The 24,457-nt window shown below is 38.9% G+C and overlaps 1 protein-coding gene across 1 annotated transcript in view; it reads left to right on the plus strand.

Moving 5' to 3' along the window:
• Positions 1-3,712: 3,712 nt before the first annotated feature.
• TRMT9B (tRNA methyltransferase 9B (putative)) overlaps positions 3,713-24,457 on the plus strand; it is a 41,334-nt gene continuing 20,589 nt past the window's right edge. The window contains exons 1-2 of the mRNA XM_065837946.2: positions 3,713-3,751; positions 17,051-17,182. The gene's annotated coding sequence lies outside the window, so the exon portion shown is untranslated. The remainder of the gene's footprint in view (positions 3,752-17,050; positions 17,183-24,457) is intronic.

Genomic DNA, 24,457 nt, shown 5'->3' on the forward strand with positions numbered 1-24,457 from the left:
GTGACCAAGAAACTGACCAACAGAGTATAACATCCCATTCACGTGAATACTTCATATAAAAGTGGGAGATCGTGAGGATCTTGTCCCTTTTCCTTCTTTTCCTTTTGCTTATGACCGACATTAGGAGAGGACCTTGCTGGTCGTCCCTGTGATCTGAGGCCTAGTGACAGACTGAATCCAGCTCCGGTTGGCTGCAGAGTCCAATCCAGGACTTTGGGTGCTGGCTCTGCAGTTGCTGGGACTTTCAAGATTGATTTTGTATATTTTGTATTATTTTCTCTATTCTTATTAGTAGCATTAGTAAAACATTTTTAATTTTTCCAGCTCTCTTCTCTCGGTCCTTCTTTCCCTCCCAGTCGCCTGTCCTGAGTGGGAAGGGAGAAGAGGGAGGGGGAAAAGGGGGAAGAGGAGGAAGAGGGGGTTAACAATACATCTCCCGCGGTGTTATTGTCACCCTGCAATCAAACCTCGACACAGAGAAAAGGTATATTTTGAAATAGAAGCATAAGTCCAAAACCATTACTTTCCTTAATTACCTACGAGCTTTGTAGAACAGAGAGTAATATCTTCTGCTTATCTGCACTCCGCATTTTTCATTTTATATATTAATGCTTTTAGCAAAAAACCATAACTTATAATTCAGGTTTACCCCATTTTCTTAAAGTTTGCTAAAAGCCTAGGACAACAAAATTGAAACAGTAGTCTGCTTTTTATGCTATTTCTGCTTTTCTACAGTGTGACAAAGCTGTACATTTTAAAAAATAGCTCTCAGAATATGTCTATTCAAAGCTGTTTTGCCCAATTTTTTTAGTCTATCCTGATAAATTTTTTTTTTTTTTTTTTTTTTTTTTTATTCATTGGCAATATATGGTTTCATACTGTCTTTTCAGCCTGGTATGTGAGGCAGAAATGGATCCACTGTGACTTGTGAATCAAAACATTATCACCTATGACAAGTTCATAAGTCAGTAGAATAGACTGAAATAAAATGTCATCATCTGAAAACAATTTTTTTTTTTTTTTTTTAATTCCAGCCATTTACAACATTCTTCTCGTGTGAAATTTTGTAGAGTTTCTGGCAAAAACCGACAAGGAGTAGGACCAATTTAACAGAAAAACGGTGACCCTGGAAGTCATTGGACTAAAAGGGAGTAAACTGGAAAAGCATCTTCAAAACTCAAAATGCAGTGATAATTGTGGTAACTATCATTTATGAATAGGAGTTTTTACGATGTCTGACTAAAGACTAATCAAATTAAATAGGAAAACCCTGTTAGGATGGGAGAAACAATGATGGATGAGGGAACCCCACTACACTGATCAGTGGAAACAGAGCATCCTGCATCAGCTAAATCCTAAAGATCATCAAAGGAGAGTGCTTTCCCATTGACCCTGGCCTAAAGCCCATGCAGAGGAATCAATTAAAACCTTGGTTCCTAGAAAGCCATGTGAACTGAGCAGAGCAGTTGCTTGAAAGGGTGTGGGACTTGCTGTGGGAAGTAGGGAAAGACAATTTAGGGACTAAGTAAAATGTACATTTTAAGATGATTGTAGGAATGTGTCACACTTCCTAGTGGTTGTTTAGGGGAAGGACTGAAGGCAGGAGAAGGGAGTGATTGAATTAGACTGGACAGGAACAAATGCAGGAAAATAGAGAGAAAATGAGATAAAAGGATCCGGTCAAGTGGGTGGCTGCTTGGTGGACAGACCTGACTGAGCCCTGAGGTTGATCACCTCAGTCTCTCCTAACTTCCATTAATCTTATTTCTAACTGTCTCGTGTGTGTGTGTGCTCTCTTTTCTGAGCTTCTGTGTGTGAGCGCTGGTGAGCTTCCAGTTGGACCAGCCGGTGAGTAGGAAGAAGGGTCTGAGTGTCATCTGCTGAGCTGGGGCTGGGAGCCTCCAGGGTCTGTAGATCCAGATACCAACAACTCAGCAGAGTGGGGCCTGGAGGCCAGCAGATCTGCAATCTCAGCATCTAGGGCTGGTGTCTGAGGAGACCTGCACCGTATGTATGAGTGCTGGTGAACTTCAACCCTTGTCAGCAGCAGGAGAGTAACAGTCTGTGGGATTGGTTGTGTGACTTGTGGTTTGATTCTGCGTGTGTGTGTGCCTACTGGGCAGGCATGCTCAGCCTGGCCAGCAGCTGGACTTTGGGATGAGGAACTCCAGCAACATCCTCCCATCTAATGGGCTGAGGTGGGAGAAATGCCCTGGACCATGAAGCTCAAGGGATTCAGCTCCCTTTCACAGCAGTCATTACTAACTGGCTCTCTTCCTATTATGTTTCCTTAAGCGTAGGTAGCAGACAGCTCTATTATCATCAACAATCCAGAAATTAGTGCTGATGTAACTAGCAGATATCACAATAATTGATATGAAACAGTCTGAATTATTTTCTCAAGTGAGCTATTCAAGAAAAATAAATGTTTAATACAAAGAAATGCAAGATCTTATACTAGGTACAAATAGCACAGGCCTTCTCTAGAGCATGACAGTGTGAAAGACAGTTAACACTTAAAAATATGTAGTAGATGCGCAATACAATGAATGCTCCAGTACTGATCCTGTGAAAAAGACTTGTGGAAGTTTTGAAGGAGTAAACTAGTAAGGTGATATGACTTCTGTATGTGGCATTTATTACTTCCCACAAAAGGAGGAATTTGAATTTTATGTGACTCTTAGTCACGAACACTGCTTGCTGAAGAACATTCATAGTGAAGTACCTGTATCTAGCCTGTCTTCCACCTTCTTAATGTTACTGACTTATGTGTACTTCCAATATTCCTTTGCACTGGATCTACTGCACATACATTATTTTGTTTCTCAGCCACAGTTTTTTGTTATTTCAGATTAATTCAGGGCAGTTTTGCAGTGAGGGACTCATGCAATATCTGAGACAATTTAAGTAAGTAAAGTCAACAAGTCTACCTGACTGCTAAAATGATTGTAAACTGATAATGGAATTATCATGTTTACACAGAAAAAACCAGTGAGGTCCCAGAGAAGAACTGCAATAATTACTTGAAAATTAGGCAAAATGTATTATAATGGCATAATTAAAGAGTATAAGATAACCGAAAGCTGACTTGATTATGGCACATATGTTCTGGGAGAATATAATCAGATAGATACTCTTTCAGTCTAAAAAATCGCACAACAAAAAAACAGTATCTGAGAATAAAAACCAACCAAACCTCTAATTAGATGTAAGATCAGATTTTTACCAGTGTGGATGATAGACTATTGCAACAAACTGGATGCCTTATGAAGTATGAGATTTGTTGAAACATGAGTAATAGGGCTTGTTAGAGAAGTATATAGAATTACTTAGCTTGCGATGTCCTGAGGGGTGTGATCGGATTTCCTCTGAAGGTCTCTGAATACTGTGTCATAAAAGATTTTTAAAGGTGTTTGTGCTTCAGTTGAGAAAAGTACGAATAATATCTGACAGGATGCTAAAGAAATCCAAGTTCACAGTGTGGTAATATCTTTTATTAAAAATGGGAAAGTTCAATTGCGTCTATATATCATAATTTTAATGGATAGTCCAAAACAACCATTTTAACTGCAAAAACTTGAAGTCTGAATCTAGCAGCTACATTTTCCCTCTTAAAAATGATTAAAATTTTATGAATAATTGACTTATTTTTGCAGGTTATCCCATGTGTCAACTTTGGACATTAAGCACTACGCAGGTATTTCAGCTTCTGTTCTGAAGAGCATCTTGTGTTTCAAACACATTGAAATAAGTAAGAAAATATTAAATTTATATTTTTAATAGATTTTTCAGCTTTTGGTTTTTGAAGTAGTATAACCATGGTGGTTATTCTTAAAAAGAAAAAAAAAAAAAAAGAAGTGATTCTTGTTATTAAAAGCCTTACTCTAGCTGAGGCTTTTAGCCTAGAAATTTCCAGTTCAAGACAAAGATTGCTACAGCAGCAAAACTGACAGCTTTCGGATCATGTCATTCTGTCTGTTGGATAGTACAGGACATAAGACTGTCTTGAATTATTTCCTGTTTGAATTAGTCCATACCCCTGGGGGGCCTGTGTGTGTGAAATCCAGTTATGAAGGTAGACTACGACCTACAGAGAATATAATGTGATTACTGTCCAGCATTTTTTTATGTTGTGAAGAATCTGAGTATAACCACTTTTGAGCCTAAACAGATGTATTATTTTACCTCAGCCATCCAACCAGAGTGTTGCAGTATTAGATGTTATGGGGCCTACAGCCAGATATTGCTTGGATGTTCTGTTTTAATCTTGAATGTACATTTTGTGTGACCACTTACATTGTACAAGACCTGGAAGCCCAGGAGATTTTTAGAGGACATAAGGAGTCTAATATCCATTACATTCCCAATCAAACTAAAACCAGTTTCCTTAACTTCAACTAGAGTTTCCCCACCATGAAACATAAGGGCAAATCATCATAGAATATACAAGCATCTATTGTACTTGTTCTTCCAAAAGAGACCTAGGAGAGCTGATAGAAGGAGCTAAGCTTACATGAAACTAATGTTAGAACAAGACTTGATGATGGGCTTAAAGGCGACTTTCTAAGGAATTTGTTTTGAAATTGAGCTTGTCCCTTTTTAGGCTTTTAAGTCAAGAAAATGAAATCATGCTGTAAATGGTGTTACAAATTGTTGTCTTTTTGAAACAATCTAATCTGAGGTTGCTGGTACAGTCTCTTGGCCAGCTCAGCTATCAGCAGCTCTCACACTTGAATCAAAGCCCAGGACTTGTAATTCTACAGCAAAAGACCTTGATGTTCTGATGTTAAATGGATGTTAGTTAAACCTCCTTCACTCAGTGTTTCAGCTCTTTCCGCTGTTGTGTCTTCATTATTGTTCCAGCTGTTGGGGTTCTTACAGGCTGAGCATGTGTTCCCTCTTCACTTTGAAGTCACTTTAAGGCATCTTAGTGTTAGATGCCTTCCCTTTTGGGTTTTACATCCATAACCATTACGAGCCTGTTCCCTCGGTTTTTTCTCACTTCTTACAAACTGCTGTAGAACCAAAAAAGATGTTGAACATTCAGAACTAGTGTTATTGTGTTTGATTATTTTTCATGATAAATTCATTAAAAGCATATCCGTGAGACCGAATTGACTTTGAGTGTAAGTGTTCTCTAATTACTATTGGAGATTATATTTCTATTCTCTAATTATGCTGGAGAGGAATTACTTGCCATGTCCTCTATGTTGGGCTAAAATCTGTTTCCTTTAAAGTCCAAAGACATTTACATTTTACTTCAATGCAGGCAGGATCTCATTTATTAATTACTGAAAATTAACTATGTAAAAGTGAGCTTTTCCCTAGGCATCTAGGATCCCTCAGAAACCTGCAATGGCAAGTATATAACAGAATGAGCTCAGAATATAAACAAAGTTGCAGGTACTAGGATTTAGAAATGAAAAATGCTGTTCTCCACTCTAATACTGCATGATAATCTAAAATAAAAGTAGAAATATTACTCTTCCTGTTAGCATGTGGATTTCTAATGAAAAGCTAGTAAAATAATTTAAAAATATATAGAATCTTGAAAATCTGAAGCAACTTTCTTTATTAGTAATATCTGAGTCACCTCAATGTACTATGGGCATGAGAGTAGTTTTGCAATGGGAAAGGATAGTTTTGGGAATTTTTGATCAGCCAAAGTTCCCAGTAGAACAGTAAGGAATGCTTGTAGAAGGGATTAATTCATTATGATCTGCTAGAGTTTATTTCTTTGATTTGTCTGGATTTAAATTTCCACTTGATGGTTATTTTGTTGAAGTATTTTCCAATATATTTAAATTAATGTAAAGAATTAGTCAAATCTCAGCCTGTGAGAAGATAATAAATATCACTAGCTACAGTGTTTTAAACAGTGAGCCAAGTCTTCCGCAGCTAGAATAAAATAATGTTGAATTATCATTGCTCATGAATTTTTTGACATTCACATGACATACAAATTGCATAATAAACAAGAAGATGATAGATAATGTGCAATGAACTGTTAGCATTTTATATTATGTCTACTATGGCTAATGTTTTAAGTAGCAGTAGTAATATTAATGAGTATTTTTTTCTCATATTAATGTATTTAAAGCCATTTCTCCTGCTGACCTTCAATCTGTACAAATCACAGTTTATCTGGGTCTGAGTCTTTGCAAAGTACAGGTAGAAAATTTAAGAGACAAATCCACTTGTCTCTGGCTTCCACAGAAAGCTGCTCATCGTGTCTCCTGCACAATGCTGCATATGTGCACTGAAGATACAGTTTGTTTTTGCCAGATAATGCCAAACTTTCAAGCTAAAGTAATTTACAATGTCTATTTATATTTGATACAATTTCCAGTCTTGGTATTCAGAATATGTTTAGAAATATTGTTGACCCCAGTATAAGATTTGTGCAATCTGAGAGTAATTTGACCCAAATGTAAGCTGATTTAGAGAAATTTTGTAATCCTGACAAGTGCTGGGAAGGTCCTGATCCTCAAATTAGAGCCTGGTCATGGAACCACTAGTTTTATGCCAGCCAAGGAGCTACATTAGGAATGAGTGATCCCTTGATTAAAACTGGCATTTATTGCCTATGGTTGCAGTGTTTGGAAGTATTCTGTTAATTAAATTTCTTTAAAGTCTCCTTGGAAGTCTACTGAAAATGAATTTATTCTTTATCTGGTTTTGAAAGTTAAACTGTGCTCTGGGTTCTACTCAATGATTTCTGTATTTATGAATCAATATTTTCACATACGAAAAATAAAAATAGGAAAACATCGAGAGTTTCAAGGGTTTATGATCATAATTGAAGATTCTTACATACATCAGTGAAAAAAACATGAATAATTTTGTGAGTAGAGGAAGTGAGGACAATTAGTGTGCCGTCAGCTGCAGTCTGTAGAAAGTGGTGTATAGGAGATAACTCACTTGACATTTTTTTGTCATGGAACTCCAGGTCTTTTAAAATGGCAGCAGGTCAGCAGCAGCAACATTTATTCATCTACAGCTCAAAACATTTATTTGTGTAAATTGTATTAGGTATTTTGACAAAGGCAAAATGCTTGTGGATCAGGTACATAGATTTCTTTATTGAAAAGTAAATTCTTAATTAACCTCACAGATGCAATAGAAGCAGTGGGAGGTTGTATCCTACCTCCTTGTTCTAAGTATAGCTCTCTCTAGTTTGCAGTGGGATAGGTAGAGATCCAGGTGCTGTATGCACAGGGTCAGCTCACAGGAGTGTCAGACATTAGGCCTTACTTCTTCTCAGTATTTGGGGCATAAGAGAACCATGAGAAAAAAGACCCTAGGTAATTTTGAGGTGCTTGAATATCTCCATCCCAGAAGATGTATTTGGTTTTATTAAAGGAGATACAGGATGCAATTTAGTTGATAAAAGCAGCACTGAGCCCTGAAGTTAAGCAGCAGAGCTCAGGGAGGGCTATAAGGCAAAACATTTTTCATGTCTGTAAGCACAGACTTCAAAAATCCCCTGTTCCCTTTAAATCTCTTCAAGATTATAATCTTAGGGGAATTTTATATAACTGAGTAGAATACTAGGTAATTTCAAAACTTGTGTGGGAGAATCAGTAATGCAAGAACTGGTAACTTAAAGATTCTTTTAGATACAATTATTCTGCAGGAATCATTTCCCGCCCCCCCCCCCCCCCCCCCCCCCCGCCCAGGAGGGCATCAGTAATCATGATGCACTCTCTAGAAAAATAATGAAATGTTTCTCAGTGCACATCACCTGCAACTGTAGGTCTAATGACTCATTTTCACAATGTTTTTACTTTTTTCTTGTAATAGCATTTCTGTTTTGCAGAACACTGAAGATAACTCATGGAGGAACTGTTCTCCAGTCATGCTAACAGCCATTCACACAGTTGCTTAAAAGGATTTTAACAGGAGATGTTTATTCACTAGGGTGTCTCACTGGGTAAATTGTGCTTCTGCAAAATGTACAGACATTAAAATCTTCATGCACGTGAGCAGCTTCACTTGAACAGTGACTATCATTTAACAGTCAGAGAGCTAAGATCGTGACTCTGAAACTTTTAGTCCTTTAAAGTTGGTAGTTATTTCTCCAGTGTTGGTGGTTATGACTTCAGGGAGTTTGAAGAGGAGTAGAAAGTAAACCTAAACTTTCAAAGTTTAATTCTATGCCTTTCTTAATGCTTTCAAATACAAAAATCAGCAAAAAAATTTGACCTTGTGTCTATACTGTAGGACTGAAGTACCTTTATCAGGAGTGTGACATAACATCTTGGAGAAGAAGCAGGAAAGAATTTGCTGCCTCCTGCCCACTTTTTCAATGAGGGCATTCTGAAGCCTGATACAGTGTTTAATTTCAATCTGTGAGTTCCATCACTTTGACTAGGAGGTTTTTGTTGGATCTGTGTGAGGAAACAGACATTTTATGTCACACATGTTTCTGAGAGAGGCCATGAGAGTCTACTGCTTGTGTATAGTGAGTCTAGACACAACCCGAAGTGGGACCTGAATCCCATAAGGTAGCCTGAGCCCAATTTTGTTAAAGGGTGTATATGTCAGAAACGTGACAATAGGGAATTGGGATGAAACTATGCATTACAGTTGTCTCCGTTATTTGCTGGCAGGTTGGCTTGCAGTGGATCTGTGCAAGTGCTCTAATGAGATGACTGTCACAGGAGTACAGCTGTTCTGCTTCAAGGAACAGCTCCTCTGGAGCAGAACAGATGCTCTGAGTTGGAGCAGAGCCTGAGCTGGGAGGCCCAGCTGGATGCTAGCTGGCTCCTTCCTGGGCAAACATCTTCTCAAAGCCAGGCATACTGGAAGGTGCAGCACAGAGACACACAGATGGCTTTGAACAAGCTCAACCTGGCTCCAACTTGGAGTTCAGGGCTGGCCCCTATAGACCTGCCAACAGGGCATTCAACAGTGACAACCCTGAAGCTCAGAGAGGGGCAAGAACGAAGTGGTGGTCCCCTTACACTTGGAGGGAAAGGACATGACAGTCTGTATTTTGTATACTTTGCTTTTTAGCTTAGGCAGTGGTGTGTTAACACGCAGGACAGGCTTGAAGCAGCACTATGGCCCCCGTCAGCGTGCTGAGAAATGTAAAGCAGTGATGCCCAAGTGACTCTGCAGCACTGACTTTGCACGTTACTCATGCATATTTCTCCTACATCCTGAACTCCTGAAGTTACCCAGGCAATCTCCTCTGTAGGTAAGAAGTAGAAGGAAGCAATAATTCTACAGGAACTGAGGGAAAGGGTTTTCTGGTAATACTGGTTGTAGTCAGGATAGAAGCTGAAGATTTTTTATAACTAAAATATTTTAGAATAAATGTGTTTGCTCTTTTTAAACACAATGTACTAAGTCTGAGAAAGCAAAGTTGGCTTCTATGTAGAGGTTGTGTGGGAGACCTTTTCTTCTCATGGATTTAGCCACTGATATTTAGTGGCATTAGATGCTGTTGGGGCACAATTGCCGTTGGATTTGTTTACATTTTTGGAGACTAGAAAAGGTGCAGGTAAGGTACTGGATGAGCACTGAGGCTCTAGAATATGTAGCTGTAATGTATTTGCCTTGCTGCTTAGTTTGAGCACTGCCAAAGTTTCTTTCAGGACTTTCAATAAATCCCTAGGATATGTTATAAAAAACTTTGGTAAGAACCTATTAGTAATTCCCAGGCAATGTCTATTAAAAGAGAACCATAGGATTTCTTAAAATTAAAATAGTGCACAGAGAATAGCATGAAATATTGTAAAAAGCATTTGGATTATTAACACAGACCACAGCCAAATTGAGATCTTTCTCTATTGCTATGATACATTTTCATGTAAGAATTTAATTTAATATGTAAATTTGGTCCTTTATTGTATGTTTAAAAGGGTTTGTGTAGTCTTCACCACTAGCAGGATTCCAGTAGATCCTCAGCTGCCAGGGAACAGAAACATATAGCTCATACCTGAGGTATGGTATAGCTCCTGAGACCCAGCTTCCTGTAAAGTTCAGTTTTGCACCACTTAGCTACAGCGTCCTGACTACCTCCTGTATTTTTAACCTTCTTTACCACTTTACTCTCTGTCTCAATTCCAGAGAATTTTTAGGGTCTAACCTGTTGAGAACCTTTCCTCAGTTTCAGAAAGAGCTGCTGCATATATCTAGTAATTGTCACACTTTTTTAAAGAAGTTTTTTGACATCTAAAAAAAGGCTGTCCTGCTTCATTGCTTACATGCAAAAATATAGCATATTGCAGTTAAAATCTTCCTCACTGCTTCTTTCCCATGAAAAAATGATGTGTGAAGCAGGTAGGCTATCAAGGAAAATTAGTCAGATTAGGAATGCTGTCTGCTTTCATTGAGACTGGGCAAAGAAAATATTGGCTTGAGTGGCAGAGGATGTATAAGGTATGATTTCTTCTTTTGTTTAAGTAAAAATAAATCCCATTAGCCTGTCAGTTCCAGGTTAGTCTCATAAAAAAGAAGGTCTAAAGACTTTAATGTTTTTCTGCAATGAATTATATATTTATGTTCAAATCTATTGGACATTAAGAGAAAAAAAAAAAAAAGCAAAAGGATTTGCCAGGAATGTCAGTTTCTGTTCAAGACAGCTTCACCACAGTGGTTACAATTCTATTGCTCCCATGCATGCCAAATCAGTCAGAAAAGCTTGAAAAAATAATCAAACACACATTTTTAAAAGATTATTGTCTGAATTAGCCTCCAAGATTCTTTAAATAGCAAAGCCCACATCAGAGTTTTTCTAAACTTCTGTTCATGCAGCCCAATTATGTTCGATTGAAATAGGCTACATACAATAGCTTTTTATTTTTGTGAAGTGCTATCAGAGCAGTCAGAGCAGACAATATAATTAACATTCCTTATTCCCTGGACAGTCCCAGTAAGGCTGTTACTAACTTTGATAACATCATGGAGAATGACTCAGATACACTAGTAGATAATTTTCCATTGTAATTAGGTGCACAATTTCTAGCATGAAATAAGGCAAATAATTAATGCCTTGTATTTTATTTAAAATACTTAAATCTCATTAACTCTTTCAGGTACTTTTACAGAAATGATAAAATGAAACTGAAGTGTAAAACTCTGGTTGCTGGATATCAATTATAAAAAGATATGTCTTTTGCCAAGATGCTAGAATAAGCTCTAAGAGGAAGCTTACGTAATGGGACAAGACAGGAAATTTAGACTAATACTCTGGCAGAGAACAGAGTGAAATCAAGACAGAAGGCAATATTCCTTAACAGAGGGACTTTCACTGAGAACAGAGGGGTTGCTTCCTTGAGGCAGATGTAGGTGTCATAGTGCTCATCACCGAAAGCTCTGCTCTTTCAGACATTCATCTGTCTCATGGCACTAACAGTTTGGCATCTGCCCAAGCTCATCCATATGGTGAGATTTAAGCACATAAGAATGGCATTCATAGAAGATAACACATGAATCTTGTCCTCAGCTAGCTTCTGGAAGATGTGAATAATGGGTTATGTGGTTTTAGAAGAAAAATCTACCTTTCCCTAGGAGTTAGATCTGCTCTGTTTGGCTCTTTATGTACAGACAATTTCCTGGAAAAGCCTAATCCCTTTATTTCAAAAATTTAACCTCACATTCAGAGACTTAATAAAGAGGATTTTCAGTGCTCTCCTCTGACACAGAGAGCTGAAAAGAAAGCTCTGTGCCTACATCTATAGTGTCACCTGAGGTTCAGTGCAAAGTTACCTCAGCTAGGATTTAAGTGAGCTGGCTGAAGTGTTGAATGTGGTCTGCCTATGCGTGTGGATTTCCTTGGTGAGCAAATTAAGCCCCATGTGTTGAAATTCTGCTCAAGGTGAACAAAGAGGTTAGATACTGATGACAGAGCCATTAGAAACTTGTAAATACATTGGCACGCAGACAAGGCAAAACCAAATGACTTGGATCCCAAGTGCCATGGCCATTCCTGAAAATGCAACCTTGCACATTTGTGGTGGGAAACAGGGGTTGAAAAAAGCAGCCTGACACTGTAGAACAAGACCTTGTCCCTCAGAAACCACCATAGGGAGGGGAAGTTATAAGAGAACTGTTTTGTCAGACCTTAAAAATAGACAATTTGTATCTGCAGCTACAACTGAAATTGCTGCTCTTTCCAGAAAATGTTGCTGAAAACTCCTAGAGAAATGAGGGAACTAACTAGAAGATAAGAAGACTCACATGCTGTTTCTCTTGTTTCTTTCTCTGTCACTGATACCTTTATGCTTAATGAACATGTCTGTCTACAATGAAATTGCTCATGCATCTGTAGATAGCTTTGTAGGTAGCATCTTTCTGATTAAACTGCTTTGAACAGTAATGAACAAAGAATGTGATATTTCCCCATGTTTCTTTTCTTCACAAAGAGAAAATTTTATTGGTCACTTTTTTATCTTTCCAACAAAAGGACAGACCTAACTTGCCACACCAATAGTAATGACAGCAAACACTGTTCTTTAGGTCAGGCAGCAGCATCCTTCTTGTGATCAAGGCAAATAACCTCCTCTGTCCAGCCTTTATGGTTGTTATATTTTCTTTTTTTGAGATGATTCTTCCTAATAGGTATATAGGTACCACTTCCTCCTCTTTCTTGGCTGGAAGCCTGTGTAAGTTTTCCTTACAGAGCACAGCCAGATCTTCTGGATCTCTAAAGAGAAATATTTTTAAAAGCCACATATTTTAGCTTATCTCAAAGCTCTGAAAGGATTTTTGTTGATCTGAGGGACAAATCAGTCAAAGATGGCAAAGAATGCCTTCACGTGTTATTGTAAATAATTTGTGAAACCCAGGTTTTCAAGCCATGTTAAAATTCATATGAACATTAGAATTACAATTTAAGTTTGTGAACGAGCTGAAGCACTTCTTCAGGCTTGTAATCAGGCAGATATGTAGCACTATGCACAGCAAGGGAGACTTGGAACTTGTGTCCAGATCATCAGATGTAGTATGTAGCCAACTCTCATTGACAAAAAGTCTAAGTCTGGTCCTTGGATAAACACCTTGGTGTATCCCTTTAATCATCTGAAAGAAGAATATGTCAGTAATATCTGCTCACTCTCAAAACAACCTGATTTTACTTAATCTAATTTTCTTTAGGCAGGTTTGGATTGGTAGCTAGTAACAACTTATTCAACCAGAAAGTGATCTTGGCTGTCCTTCTGGTTTTAGAAGAAGTACAAAACAGTAGTCTTGCCCTTAATCATCTCTTTTGGTCAAATCACATAGCTTTGTTGGGGTTATATTCCTCTTACTAGACCATAGCACATTAAGCACATGTGCTCCAATTTAGTTTGAATTAGCCATTCAGCAGACAGTATGAGGCACCCCTGGAAGAAAGCCCCCTTGTTGCATGAAGAGCTTACCTGCCACCGTCCAGCAAGTGGTTTGTGTTTCAGATCAATAATTTTTCCTTGAGCAAAGCAAATTCTTTCAAAAGTCATCCTCTCTCCTACTCAGAGTAGTCAAACAGATAACCACTGATGAAATATCATTTTCTCTACAGAGCCCTGAATATCCTCAGAAGTAAAACAGAAATAAGAACAGACTTCTGAGGCTTGGAGGTGTAACTCAGGAACCTGTTTCTTTTTCCCTGTGTGCGCTCACCTCAGAAATATAGGCTGCCTTCATTGGGACCAACCAGTCAGTCAATTTTTTATCTAGGCCTGTACATAGAAGAATGTACAATTTGCATCCACCCAAGGGTGATCCTTTGATCTTGACAACTGTATGTCCTGAGTCACACTATCACGAGCTGTGGAAGGTTTTGTTCACATGATCTTCCTCCACGAAAGAATGACTTTCTCGCAAGACTCCTGAATTAGAACATCCATGCTCATGGAAAGGTTTTAGAGACTTTAGGGTATGCTACACACACTATACCTTCCTGCCATAGTGCTGAATTCAGTTGCTACATCCAGGGGTAGTTGGCCTTTTAGGCTGAGGTGTTGCAGAATCAGGGATTGGAAGAGACCTCGAAAGATCATCTAATCCAATCCCCCTGCTGGAGCAGGAACACCTAGATGAGGTTACACAGGAACATGTCCAGGCGGGTTTTGAATGTCTCCAGAGAAGGAGGCTCCACAACCTCCCTGGGCAGCCTGTTCCAGTGCTCTGTCATGCTCACTGTGAAGAGGTTTCTTCTCGTATTTAAGTGAACCTCCCGTGTTCCAGTTTGTATCCACTGCCTCTTGTCCTATCATTGGTTGTCACCGAGAAGATCCTGGCTTCATCCTGTGACACTCACCCTTTACATATTTATAAACATTAATGAGGTGACCCCTCAGTCTCCTCTTCTCCAAGCTAAAGAGATCCAGCTCGCTCAGCCTTTCCTCATAAGGGAGATGCTCCACTCTCTTAATTTTCATTGTGGCTCTGCGCTGGACTCTCTTCAGCAGTTCCCTGTCCTTCCTGAACTGGGGGACCCAGAACTAGACACAATATTCCAGGTGTGGCCTCACCAGGGCAGAATAGAGGGGAAGGAGAATCTCTCTGGACCTACTAACCACCCCTCTTCTAATACATCCCAGGATGCCATCGGCCTTCCTGGCCACAAGGGCACAGTGCTGGCTCATGGTCATCCTGCTGTCCACCAGGACCTCCAGGTCCCTTTCCCCTACACTGCTCTCTAATAGGTTGTTCCCCAATCTATACTGGAACCCAGGGTTGTTCCTGCCCAGATGCAATACTCTGCACTTTCTCTTGTTATATTTCATTAAATTTTTCACCACCCAACTCAACAGTCTGTCCAGGTCTTGCTGGATGGCAGCACAACCTTCTGGAGTGTCAGCCACTGCTCCCAGTTTGGTGTCATCAGCAAACTTGCTGACAGTGCACTCTATTCCCTCATCCAAGTTGCTGATGAATATATTGAATAGTACTGGTCCCAGTACTGACCCTTGAGGCACCCCACTAGATACAGGCCTCCAACTAGACTCTGTCCCATTGACCACAGTGTCCACTAAACACATCACTTGTCTCAGATATGAGGTTGGGTTGAGAGGGCAGAGCTAAACAGACGAGGCAGAATCATGGGACTGCTGACTGATGCTACTACTCATATGCTTGAAAAGTGATTCACATGCTTAGATGAGGAGTATAGGTTGAGAGTCTACATACAATGAAATGAGCAAGTGAGACACATACACAAAACATAAACATTTCATTAGTAACAATACCAAACAGAAACTATGCAAAATATCATGACTCTTGGAGAAGAGCACTGAAAATTTCTGATTAATATTTGTTTCTATTATTATTATATGGTATACACATGCATGTGGTATAAAACAAACTGTGAAGTAATACAAATGAACTACTAATGCTGCTGTAAAGATGGCTAAAATTGTATTTAAATGGAACAAATTGCATATTTCCACAAATATTTAAAGTTAATCTGTATGTAGAACAGTGAGGAAAACAAATTAAATTTCTAGTTGGGCTGATTGTAAGCATTTATTAAAGTAGCACAAGAATCTCTATGGGCACTTCACAGTAGTAGCATTTGCAAACTTGAGGACAGTCTGGTCTTGTGAAAGAAACTCTGAATCAGCCAAAAAGAACACTTTTTTTTTAAAGGTTAGGACTTGTAAATCCAAACTTCCCTATATTTTGTCATCTAATCTGCTCTCTGAACTCCAGATGAGCAGGTCTGAATAGATCTCATATTGATTAAAGGGATCTTAGATAGTCACTGAAATGAAGATGCTGGGGCTCAGTTCAGTGGTCTAAGGACAGACTTCAATGCCACTTGTGATGACATGGAGGATCCTGCCTGGCCTCCTGCAGAAGGGCACAGGTCTTATACAGTTCCTGCATTGCTTCAGGTGCACAGGCCCCTCTCAGTAGCCATCTAAACTGAAGTATCTTCATCTATGAGGAAATACTTGTAACTCAGATTATATAACTAAACATATCTTCAAACAGATGGCTCAGAAGCATCCATTTGTTTTACAGGGGAATCATGCATGATGTCTAAGTGTAAATGCAGGGATGTGCTTATCAAACTTTAAAAATCTGCACTGTGAATGCAGAGCTAGTGCACAGCTATGTGACACATGTGATTAGTAGTGGTTAAACTGGTAGAAGCAAAACAATTTACTGTGTAAGCATATCCAGAGAAAGCAAAGGCTGTGTTACAGTATAAAGACAGTCATGAGGTAGCTGTAAGGATCATGAATGGTACATAAGCATAATGCTGTACAAGCAGAAACACATTTTATCTCTGTAGAAAAAAGGAAAGTAGAGCAGGAACATTCTTCTCACCACACTGTTCTTTTAGGCACATAGCAAGACATTTAATCCGCCTTCATTTCCTCTTCCTGGTTTTCAACTAACTCATTGCTTTACGTGAGTGAGCAGCCTGCAGAGCTTGTCATCTATCATTAATTGCCTCAGTGATATCCATTGGATCTGGAAAGAAAAATCTATTTCATGGCATTTTTATGGCTTTTGTATGTGAGGGGTGGGCATGCCTGAGCTGAAGCAATATCAGGGAAGCCACTGCCCATGATAGCAGGGTGTAGGATTCTTTTCAGGTAAACAGGACTGAGGTCTACATCTATACTGGCAAGGATTCAAACAAACATAGAGGCTTGGGCTCAACCACTGTGGTCTGATTGTCCAAACTGTTCAGCTGTTACATGCTTCCTACAATATTTTGGCAGATGCTTGTTCAGATTTTGCCAGACAATGCCTGAGCTTGGCTCGGGGGACAGCACAGGCTGGGGATTTTTCCTGAAAGGCAGTTCTCTTCTCCCTGTCCTGTGCAATAACACTCAGTATCATGGTCAGGGATGGGGTGCTGTAGCCTGTTTGATTAATCAATTTGAATGTAGTGTAGCATCGCTCTGTCCTCTGACTGTTCTCCCTCCCTGGTACAGATCAGCCATTTCCCTTCAGATCTTTGTTGCAATTCCTGTCAAAACATGGAGATCCCAGCCTATAGTCTACTGGTGCTCAAGAAGAGCATTCTACACATTTTTTTGATTTAAAGGCTTTTCTGGGGGACTACATTTTAACCATGGCTTTCTACTCCTTATTTCAGGTGCTTTTGCTGCCACTGGTGACTCTCTCCAGGCCTAAAATCTCCAAGTCAGATCAACAGAGAAACATGTTAGCTTCTCCTCCCTGCCAGTGATGTGTAGTGTAACAACAGTTTGCTTCCAAGGAAAAATCAGTAAGTCCTCATAAAGTGAGCTGTGTGGGTAAGTCTAAAATGGTTAACCATTTCAAAGCCTCTTAAATTTCTGTTGTGTATTTTGGGTGATCTTACTGGTATTTAATCTCAATTCAGAGACCAAACAAAAGTGAACCTACAGCTTTAGTAAACTAAAGAATGTGCATTTTCAAGATGAGAAGTGAAATTCAGGAAGATTACTTGTCCTAAAAAGAGGAAAAAAAAAGTGTTGTCAACAAATGGAAACCTCTGGTGAAGACCCAGCTGGAAATTACAGACAGTTCCCTTCAAAATCCAGTTAGTTCCATAATTCCCCTTTTCAGCACCAAAACCACCACCTGAGGAAGCTGTAGCTAGCAGGATAGCAACTCAGTACATTACTACTCCTCTGACTTCAGAGAATCCCCCTTCTTCAGATGAAAAGTTATTGGGGAACTATTAGGGAAGTTATTAGGGAGCTATTGCCTGGAATGCAGAAGAGAAATTTTTGAGTGAGGCTGTGTTCTCTTCTGCCTAAACCTCAAGTAGCCTGAAACTGCAAGGGGCTTGTCAGGATTTTCCCCAATATCTTTCTTCTTCCTGGACAGCATATTGAAATGTTTAAGATGTGGAAAGAGAGTAAGATTCCCAGGACCTAACTGACTTAATTCCTATCCAGAGCACAGCCTAGCAGTGCTTCCATACACCTGCAATTCTGTGGGCTGGGAAGGAGGCTGAGACCAGAGGAGGAACAGGGATTTAGGAGAGCAGATTTGGGGTAGAACATGATATACGGTCTGTTCTTCTATCCTCCAAAGCCAAATTTTGAAGGCTTTCTGATCTCTTAATCAAGTATCTATCACACCACTGGCTGGAAAGCCTCCTTTGTGAACAACACGTTGTTTGAAGTGAGAAATGGCCTTTGAAAAAGATCTTTTAGGTGCATTCTCCAGATAATCGCATCATTGTTCTTCAATACTAACTTCCATTTCTACTTGCATTGCTGGATGTGAGTTTCCTCTTGCTCATAGGAGGCTGCAGGAATTTATATTCTGGAATGAAGTGGTTGAGGGAGAAGTTTTTGGTGAGGTGGTACACACGGGTAGAGATTTGCCTATCCCATTCTGCTGTTTAGGCACCCATAACCATAATAGGAGTTTCTCCCAGATCTTCAGAAACTTCTACTTAATTTTAGGCTAATTTCTATGGGAGTGAAAAAAAGCACATTTTGGACTAAGGCTCTTGTTCCAGACCGAGAAGACTCTTCAACTCTTCAACACATGCTCTCGCTTGGATTTATTTTTAGTAAGGTTCTCTTTTTTTTTTTTATTTTTAGCAAGGTTCTCTTTTTTTTCTTTTTTCAATTATCTTTTCATAAAACTAAATTAAACTTGCAAAGAAGGGAGAGAAAACCAGTTTTGTGATTAAGTATATTTCATTCTGCTACTTTAACTTAAAAATGGGCAAAGGTAGAGGAACAGAAAAAAGATCTTGAAATATGATGTATGAGCCATCTTTTAGAACAGCTTCCAAAAAAACTCCCTTCCATCAATTCCTCTTAAATACAAAGGAGCAGAAGAAACACTTTCAGTATTTCAGTGGAGTAAGTATTCAGCAGGAATATCGTGGGAATAAGTTTAGAAATATTAAGAACTCAAACTCAGACTCCTTGATGTTATAAGCTTTTCTTGCTGACAAAGACCTGTTTTCTCTTCTTGTGCTAGAAATCCCCGCTATACACATCTGCAGATAACACAAGATCCCTCTCACAGCTCTGATGCAGTTTGGACAGGACGGTCTAACTGGAGTGCATTGCATGTATTTTCTGCTCCTTGGTGTCAGAAGGAATTAAACTAAGCTCCCCCCTGCCCATCCCTGTGAAATGGGTTGATGGGTGAGAAGACAGAGCCCAATGTGTTGGGTTGTGAGAGCATTTTGGTTTCTTTGGTTTTGACAGTTATAGGATATGGGGATGTGTGGGAAGAGCAGGAGCACCAGGAACTAATGAGAAAAGACAGAGACATCCCTATAGCCCCAGGAAAATAGTTTTTGCTGGGAGCTCAGAGCACAAGAAGTCTGACATATTCATAGTACATCTGGTAGATAGTTCAGCAGAGAAAGACAGTATTTAAGCCCCCGCATATTCTGAACTCATCTGCCCTCTGAAGAAAGAAAAAGATGAAAAAGGTGCATGATCTTGTAATGGATCTTGGTCTACCGTGGATATGGGGGGGCTGTGGAAATACCCTCTTTCAATACTGTCTACTGTAGAGCTGCATGTGGTTACAGCCAGCATGACACCTGTGCCCTGCCTTTTAGTGGAGCATGATTCATTGTGTGGAGGGTCTGATGGGATGCTCGCTTATTGTATTTCTTTCTGTCCTGTATACCAGATACTGGTTTTAAGCAGCAATTCAAAAACATTTATTGATGGTTCTATTTTTACAGTGTTTCAGTCTTGCTCAATATACTAAAATCACATGAAGACTAAACTACACATACCCATTTCCAAACTGTCTGTGTCAAGGTCCGTACAGTACATGAAACTAATAGTAGCCATTGTATTACATATTTCAAGCTCAGTAACTCAGGCATCAGAAGACACAGCTGGGTGGTGTTTTTTTTTTTTTTTTTTAATAATTCTAACTAGATTTGTAATGCACCTGGTAAATATCTGCCCTTTCAGAAACACAATTTCACTTCTGCCAAAATAAGCATTAAGAATACTAATGCAGGTCAAGTGGTTTACTGTTGGTCTGAGCAACAGCATATATAACCTGTAATTTGAATCTAAAATGAATAATGACTAGGTGCCATTGTATGATTTAAAACTCTCTAAACAAAACAGAAGGCAGTAAGGAAATCCAAGAAAAAGGTCCCTGAAAAGACAAAGGAAAAGAACGTTACAGTTGAGTTGCTTTTCTTGCTTTAGCTGTGACACAGAGGTGGGAGAGCCACTGCAGAGGTGAGTGGAGCCTCAGATAAAGGACTGGAAAACCTGTAGAACCTGATGAGAACAAAGAAGCCCTGAATCTCTGCATGAACACTTTTGAGCTTAAGGAGCTGAGTCTGAAATATACTACCTCCAGTTTCCCACATCTCCTGGGCTAGCTGGTCAAAAGACTGGTAAGATGCTGTTAAAAGAGTGTGTACAGTCAAATTTTCCATGTGTAGACAAAACTTTCATCTGAACAACGTGCACTGCCCTGTTCCAGTCTGTTTTAATCTGTTTCTAAGTTTTGATTGGCTAAGGCAGTCTGGGACAGGGATTAGTGTCTAGGAAACTAAGTTGAGCTCTAGCTTATCGTTGACTTCATTTGTGTTGTGGGACAAGTAGTTTGATCTCCTGTGACACAATGATTGTTAGTAACTTAATAGAGGAAGAAAAGTTTGTGCTTTTCAAAGAGAAGTATGAGCATTAGACACCTGCAGTTTCCTTGACCTATGAAAGGACAAGGAACTGTGTTTAGTGTACAACTGTGCTGTTGACTCTCTTTTTGCCCTCATTTACCTTTATTTGTTTCTAAAGCTGAATTTCAGTTCATACTGGAGACATTCAGTGAAGTGCATTTTTATTTATATGCTTCAATTCAGATCAAAATGTGAAAGCACTATAGGAAAGTAAACTTTCCTAATTTTTAGCCACAGAGAAGAAATGCATATACTTGAAAAGCATTGTCCTTGTGAAATGTCCGCAGCACTTCTGCAGAAGCAGAAAATTTAAAAACTATCTGAGTACTTTGTCCTGCAAAGAGACTGCCATTGAATAATAATTAGTCTTTGTAAGGTAAATAAATCCAGCTCTTCTTCCCTGAATGCCAAATAGTGTCTTATGGCTTCAGGATGGTGGGATGCAGCTTTGGGTCCAAGAACATCTATAGTGCACGGATCTCATCAGTCCTGGAACACTTGTGTTGCTCTGTCTCCAAGATAATTACGTAGAAAATTATGTCATGTTGTTTCTGATTGGCATAGTTATTTTTTTAACAAATCCTCTATCCCTTCACTACCAAAAAAACCCCTCAACCACTACTTCTGCTACTCAAAGCTGACATTACAAAACAAGGGAGAGGAAGGTTGATACCCAAATGAAACTCAACAAAGAAACTGTATCAAAAAAAGCTGTTCTCACTCTGATTTATAAAGCTAACAGTCTCTCCAGTCTCTCTGTGTTCATCTTTCTTCCAAAATTTTGACTTTTTTTTTTTTTTTTAGCCAAAGCTAAAAAATGTAGGAAATACAGCTTACAACTGTACAGATTTTGCCCATCATTACTGTCACTCGGCAACATTTCCAGCTGACGTAACTGATGTAGTTGGTCCATCTATGGATCTGGGGTTTGGAGTTGTACTTCCTGGAGAATAGTCAGTGGGCTTACTTAGGTAAGAGAGGACATAGATCAATGGCAGAACTGGCACCTTAAGGAGCCCTACATTTTTATGTGGATTTCTTGGATCTACCATTGCATTTCATAACAATTATTTTTCAATTAAATTTTCTGCAACATCATTACAGTTATATTTCACTTTAGTCTCTAACAGTGAAACAAGAATGGAATTTCACTTTCTTATGGTCAGTTCTGCTTGCTTTACCTCTTTGCAACAACTATATTGTAATCATAAAGACTCATACTAGTGAGGTGAACATGAGTTGTCCTGTAAAGCTTGGTTATAATACTTAAGTATTAAATAATAGTGCTTAGCACTTATGCAACTTAATGCCTCATAATCTTCAAAGCACTTTACAAATCTTAACTAGTTAATCCCCCCAGCAGCTCTGCATGATAGGTTATGAAGGCCACACATTAAAAATCTCCCATAATATGAGCTTGCCTGCATACTAAGCCTATGTGAAAAAATATCCACACAGTTATACCCCCAAAGTCACGAGTGTTTGATTTTACTGGACTGTAACATGCCTTGCTTTCAATGAATTAGTTCTGCTCTCTTATTCAATTCAAAGCAAATCTATTATACACTGCAGCATGGCTCAGCACACAGTATTATCACAATTTTTAGGATATTTTTTGTTATTAAAACTCTTGCAAGCAAATAAGAAGCAGACAATCTGAATTTTATTTAAGAAATCAAGTTTGTAGTGTGAATGATTGCAAAGAAAGTATATGGGAAAGGGTCAGAAAGTCTCTAAAGACTGAATCACTCAGGAGAGTAGCTGCCATTTTTAGCAACTTCTTTTAAAATGTGAGTTTTGTGATATCAAGGCTGACTGGCCAACAAAATACGCTTACACTCAGTTTCACTGGGGAACTTAAACCTTCAGAGATCCCGCTTCATTTAGGAAACAGTATGTTTTTCTAGCTCAATTTTTCTTTTGAATTCTCGTGTTCCAGAAAAAAAGACTAGTGAGTAGTTATTACTTTAGCCTGATTCAGGTCTAAAATTTCCCATGAAGTAGAAATATTGCTTTTAGTCCACTGTAATAATGCTAACTCATCGGTAACATGACAAACATCTGTGGTTCCAGTTGTTAGTGCTGCTGGAAAACTTTTTGAAACAACATTACAGTTTGAAGGTAAGGTTATAATTCTATGTAAAGACCAAACTCACAAACCAAAGATGTAAGTTATTAGCTCATGGTTACATCTCAAATATCTCCTTAGAAAATAAGCCTCTGAAAAGTGTTTGTTCTTTGTAACACCTGGCACAGAGAGGAAACAATGGCATTGACTGGTGAGGCCTTCTTCTGAGAAAAGCAGATAGAAATCAGAGCTTTTGTCACAAATATAAAAAATCATTGCTGAGACAGTGCAGCAATATTTATAAATACTGTATAATACCCTCCAAGACATCAGGCAACTGAATGCCTTGCTTTTGCTTTCAGCTACAACTGTCTCTCTCTGTAAAGCCTGCAATTTGAGAGCTGATCCTTTGTAAGAAGGAAGCTCCATGATATTATGAGTCTGACCTCAATTCCTTATTTCCCTTCTGCTTCAACCTGCACACTCTTGTCTCCTTGTTTTTCACTCTCTTTCTTCCTGTCTTTGTTTTCCTTCCTTTCCATTTTTTCTCACCTTTGAAGAACAGTCACAAACAATCTTTGAAGGAATACTTTGCAATTGCTGTGACTCTATAGCAAAAACCTTTACCTGATTGACTACTAAAGTTATTATCTGAGGGTAAGAGTTTCAGACAGACCAGAGAAAGAGAAATTCCACATGAGAGGTGATAAAGGATGGGCAGAAAAGAGACCCTAGAAAGTAAAGGAATCAATGGATGGGAACACAGGAGGAGAGATAATTGTCCAGTCTCACATGCTCGCAACTTTATAATTTCAAATGTTCCAAATGGAGCCTGGTGCTCTACAGACAAGCACATAATTAAGTACAGGGTTGCAATGCACATGCACAAAATGTCTGAATTAAGGTTTCATGGCTAGCCTTCTGGCTTTCCCAACCTTCGGTCACTTAATTTAGTGACCTAAATCCTTTTTAATATAAAAAAAATTGATTTTGACAGGGTCTTTTAATTGTTTAGGGACACGGGGTTGTTAAGGACTGCAATTTATTATGTAATCGTAGATGCATAGTACTTCAAAGGAAAAAGTATTCTATTTTCATTCTGCCTAAATTTGTATACCATGTTGAGACCTTAATACCTCTGGGTTTTGCGTGTTTGTTGTTGTTGTTTGGTGGGTTGTTTTTTTTTTTTCTCCTAAAGTGCATTAAGCTACATGACTAACATTTATTTTGAATGCATCAGAAGCAGGAAGTCTGCCAGAGAATCTATAGGTCCAGTAGATAATAGTGGTTTTAAAGAGCATCCAGAAAAGATGAGGTTGTAAGGGAAAAGGCTCTGTGAATTTACCACAGGGGACTTTTAAGAGAGTCTATATCAGAATATTTTTCTAAGAAGGTTAAAACTGAGGTAGTTTTTTCAAACTGAAAAACATTTATAACAAGTCAATAACTCTGTCAACAAATAACATGGACCAGATGGTGTTTACACATGAGGAATTTTTAGGAAACTGACATGCAAAGTTAATACAGGTGCTGAACTATGAACTACTATGTGCAACCTTTTGCTGAAACCAGCTTGGTACCTGAAGGCAGAATGAGGCGAATATGATTGCATCTTGCAGAAAAGATATCTGAGAGAATCTGGGACTGGCAGATCCTAATTTGTCTGCACCAGTCGATTTAGCTGACACCACGATTCAGAATGAGTTTAGCAGACACACATGGAAGTGCGGAATAACAGGGACAAGTCAACACAGTGTTTGTGAAGGACAGTCACGCCTTGTAGTTCAGGCAAAGCTCTTTGAAGGAGTTAAAAAGGT

Source organism: Patagioenas fasciata, chromosome 4, assembly GCF_037038585.1.
Source record: "Patagioenas fasciata isolate bPatFas1 chromosome 4, bPatFas1.hap1, whole genome shotgun sequence".
Classification (NCBI taxonomy): domain Eukaryota; kingdom Metazoa; phylum Chordata; class Aves; order Columbiformes; family Columbidae; genus Patagioenas; species Patagioenas fasciata.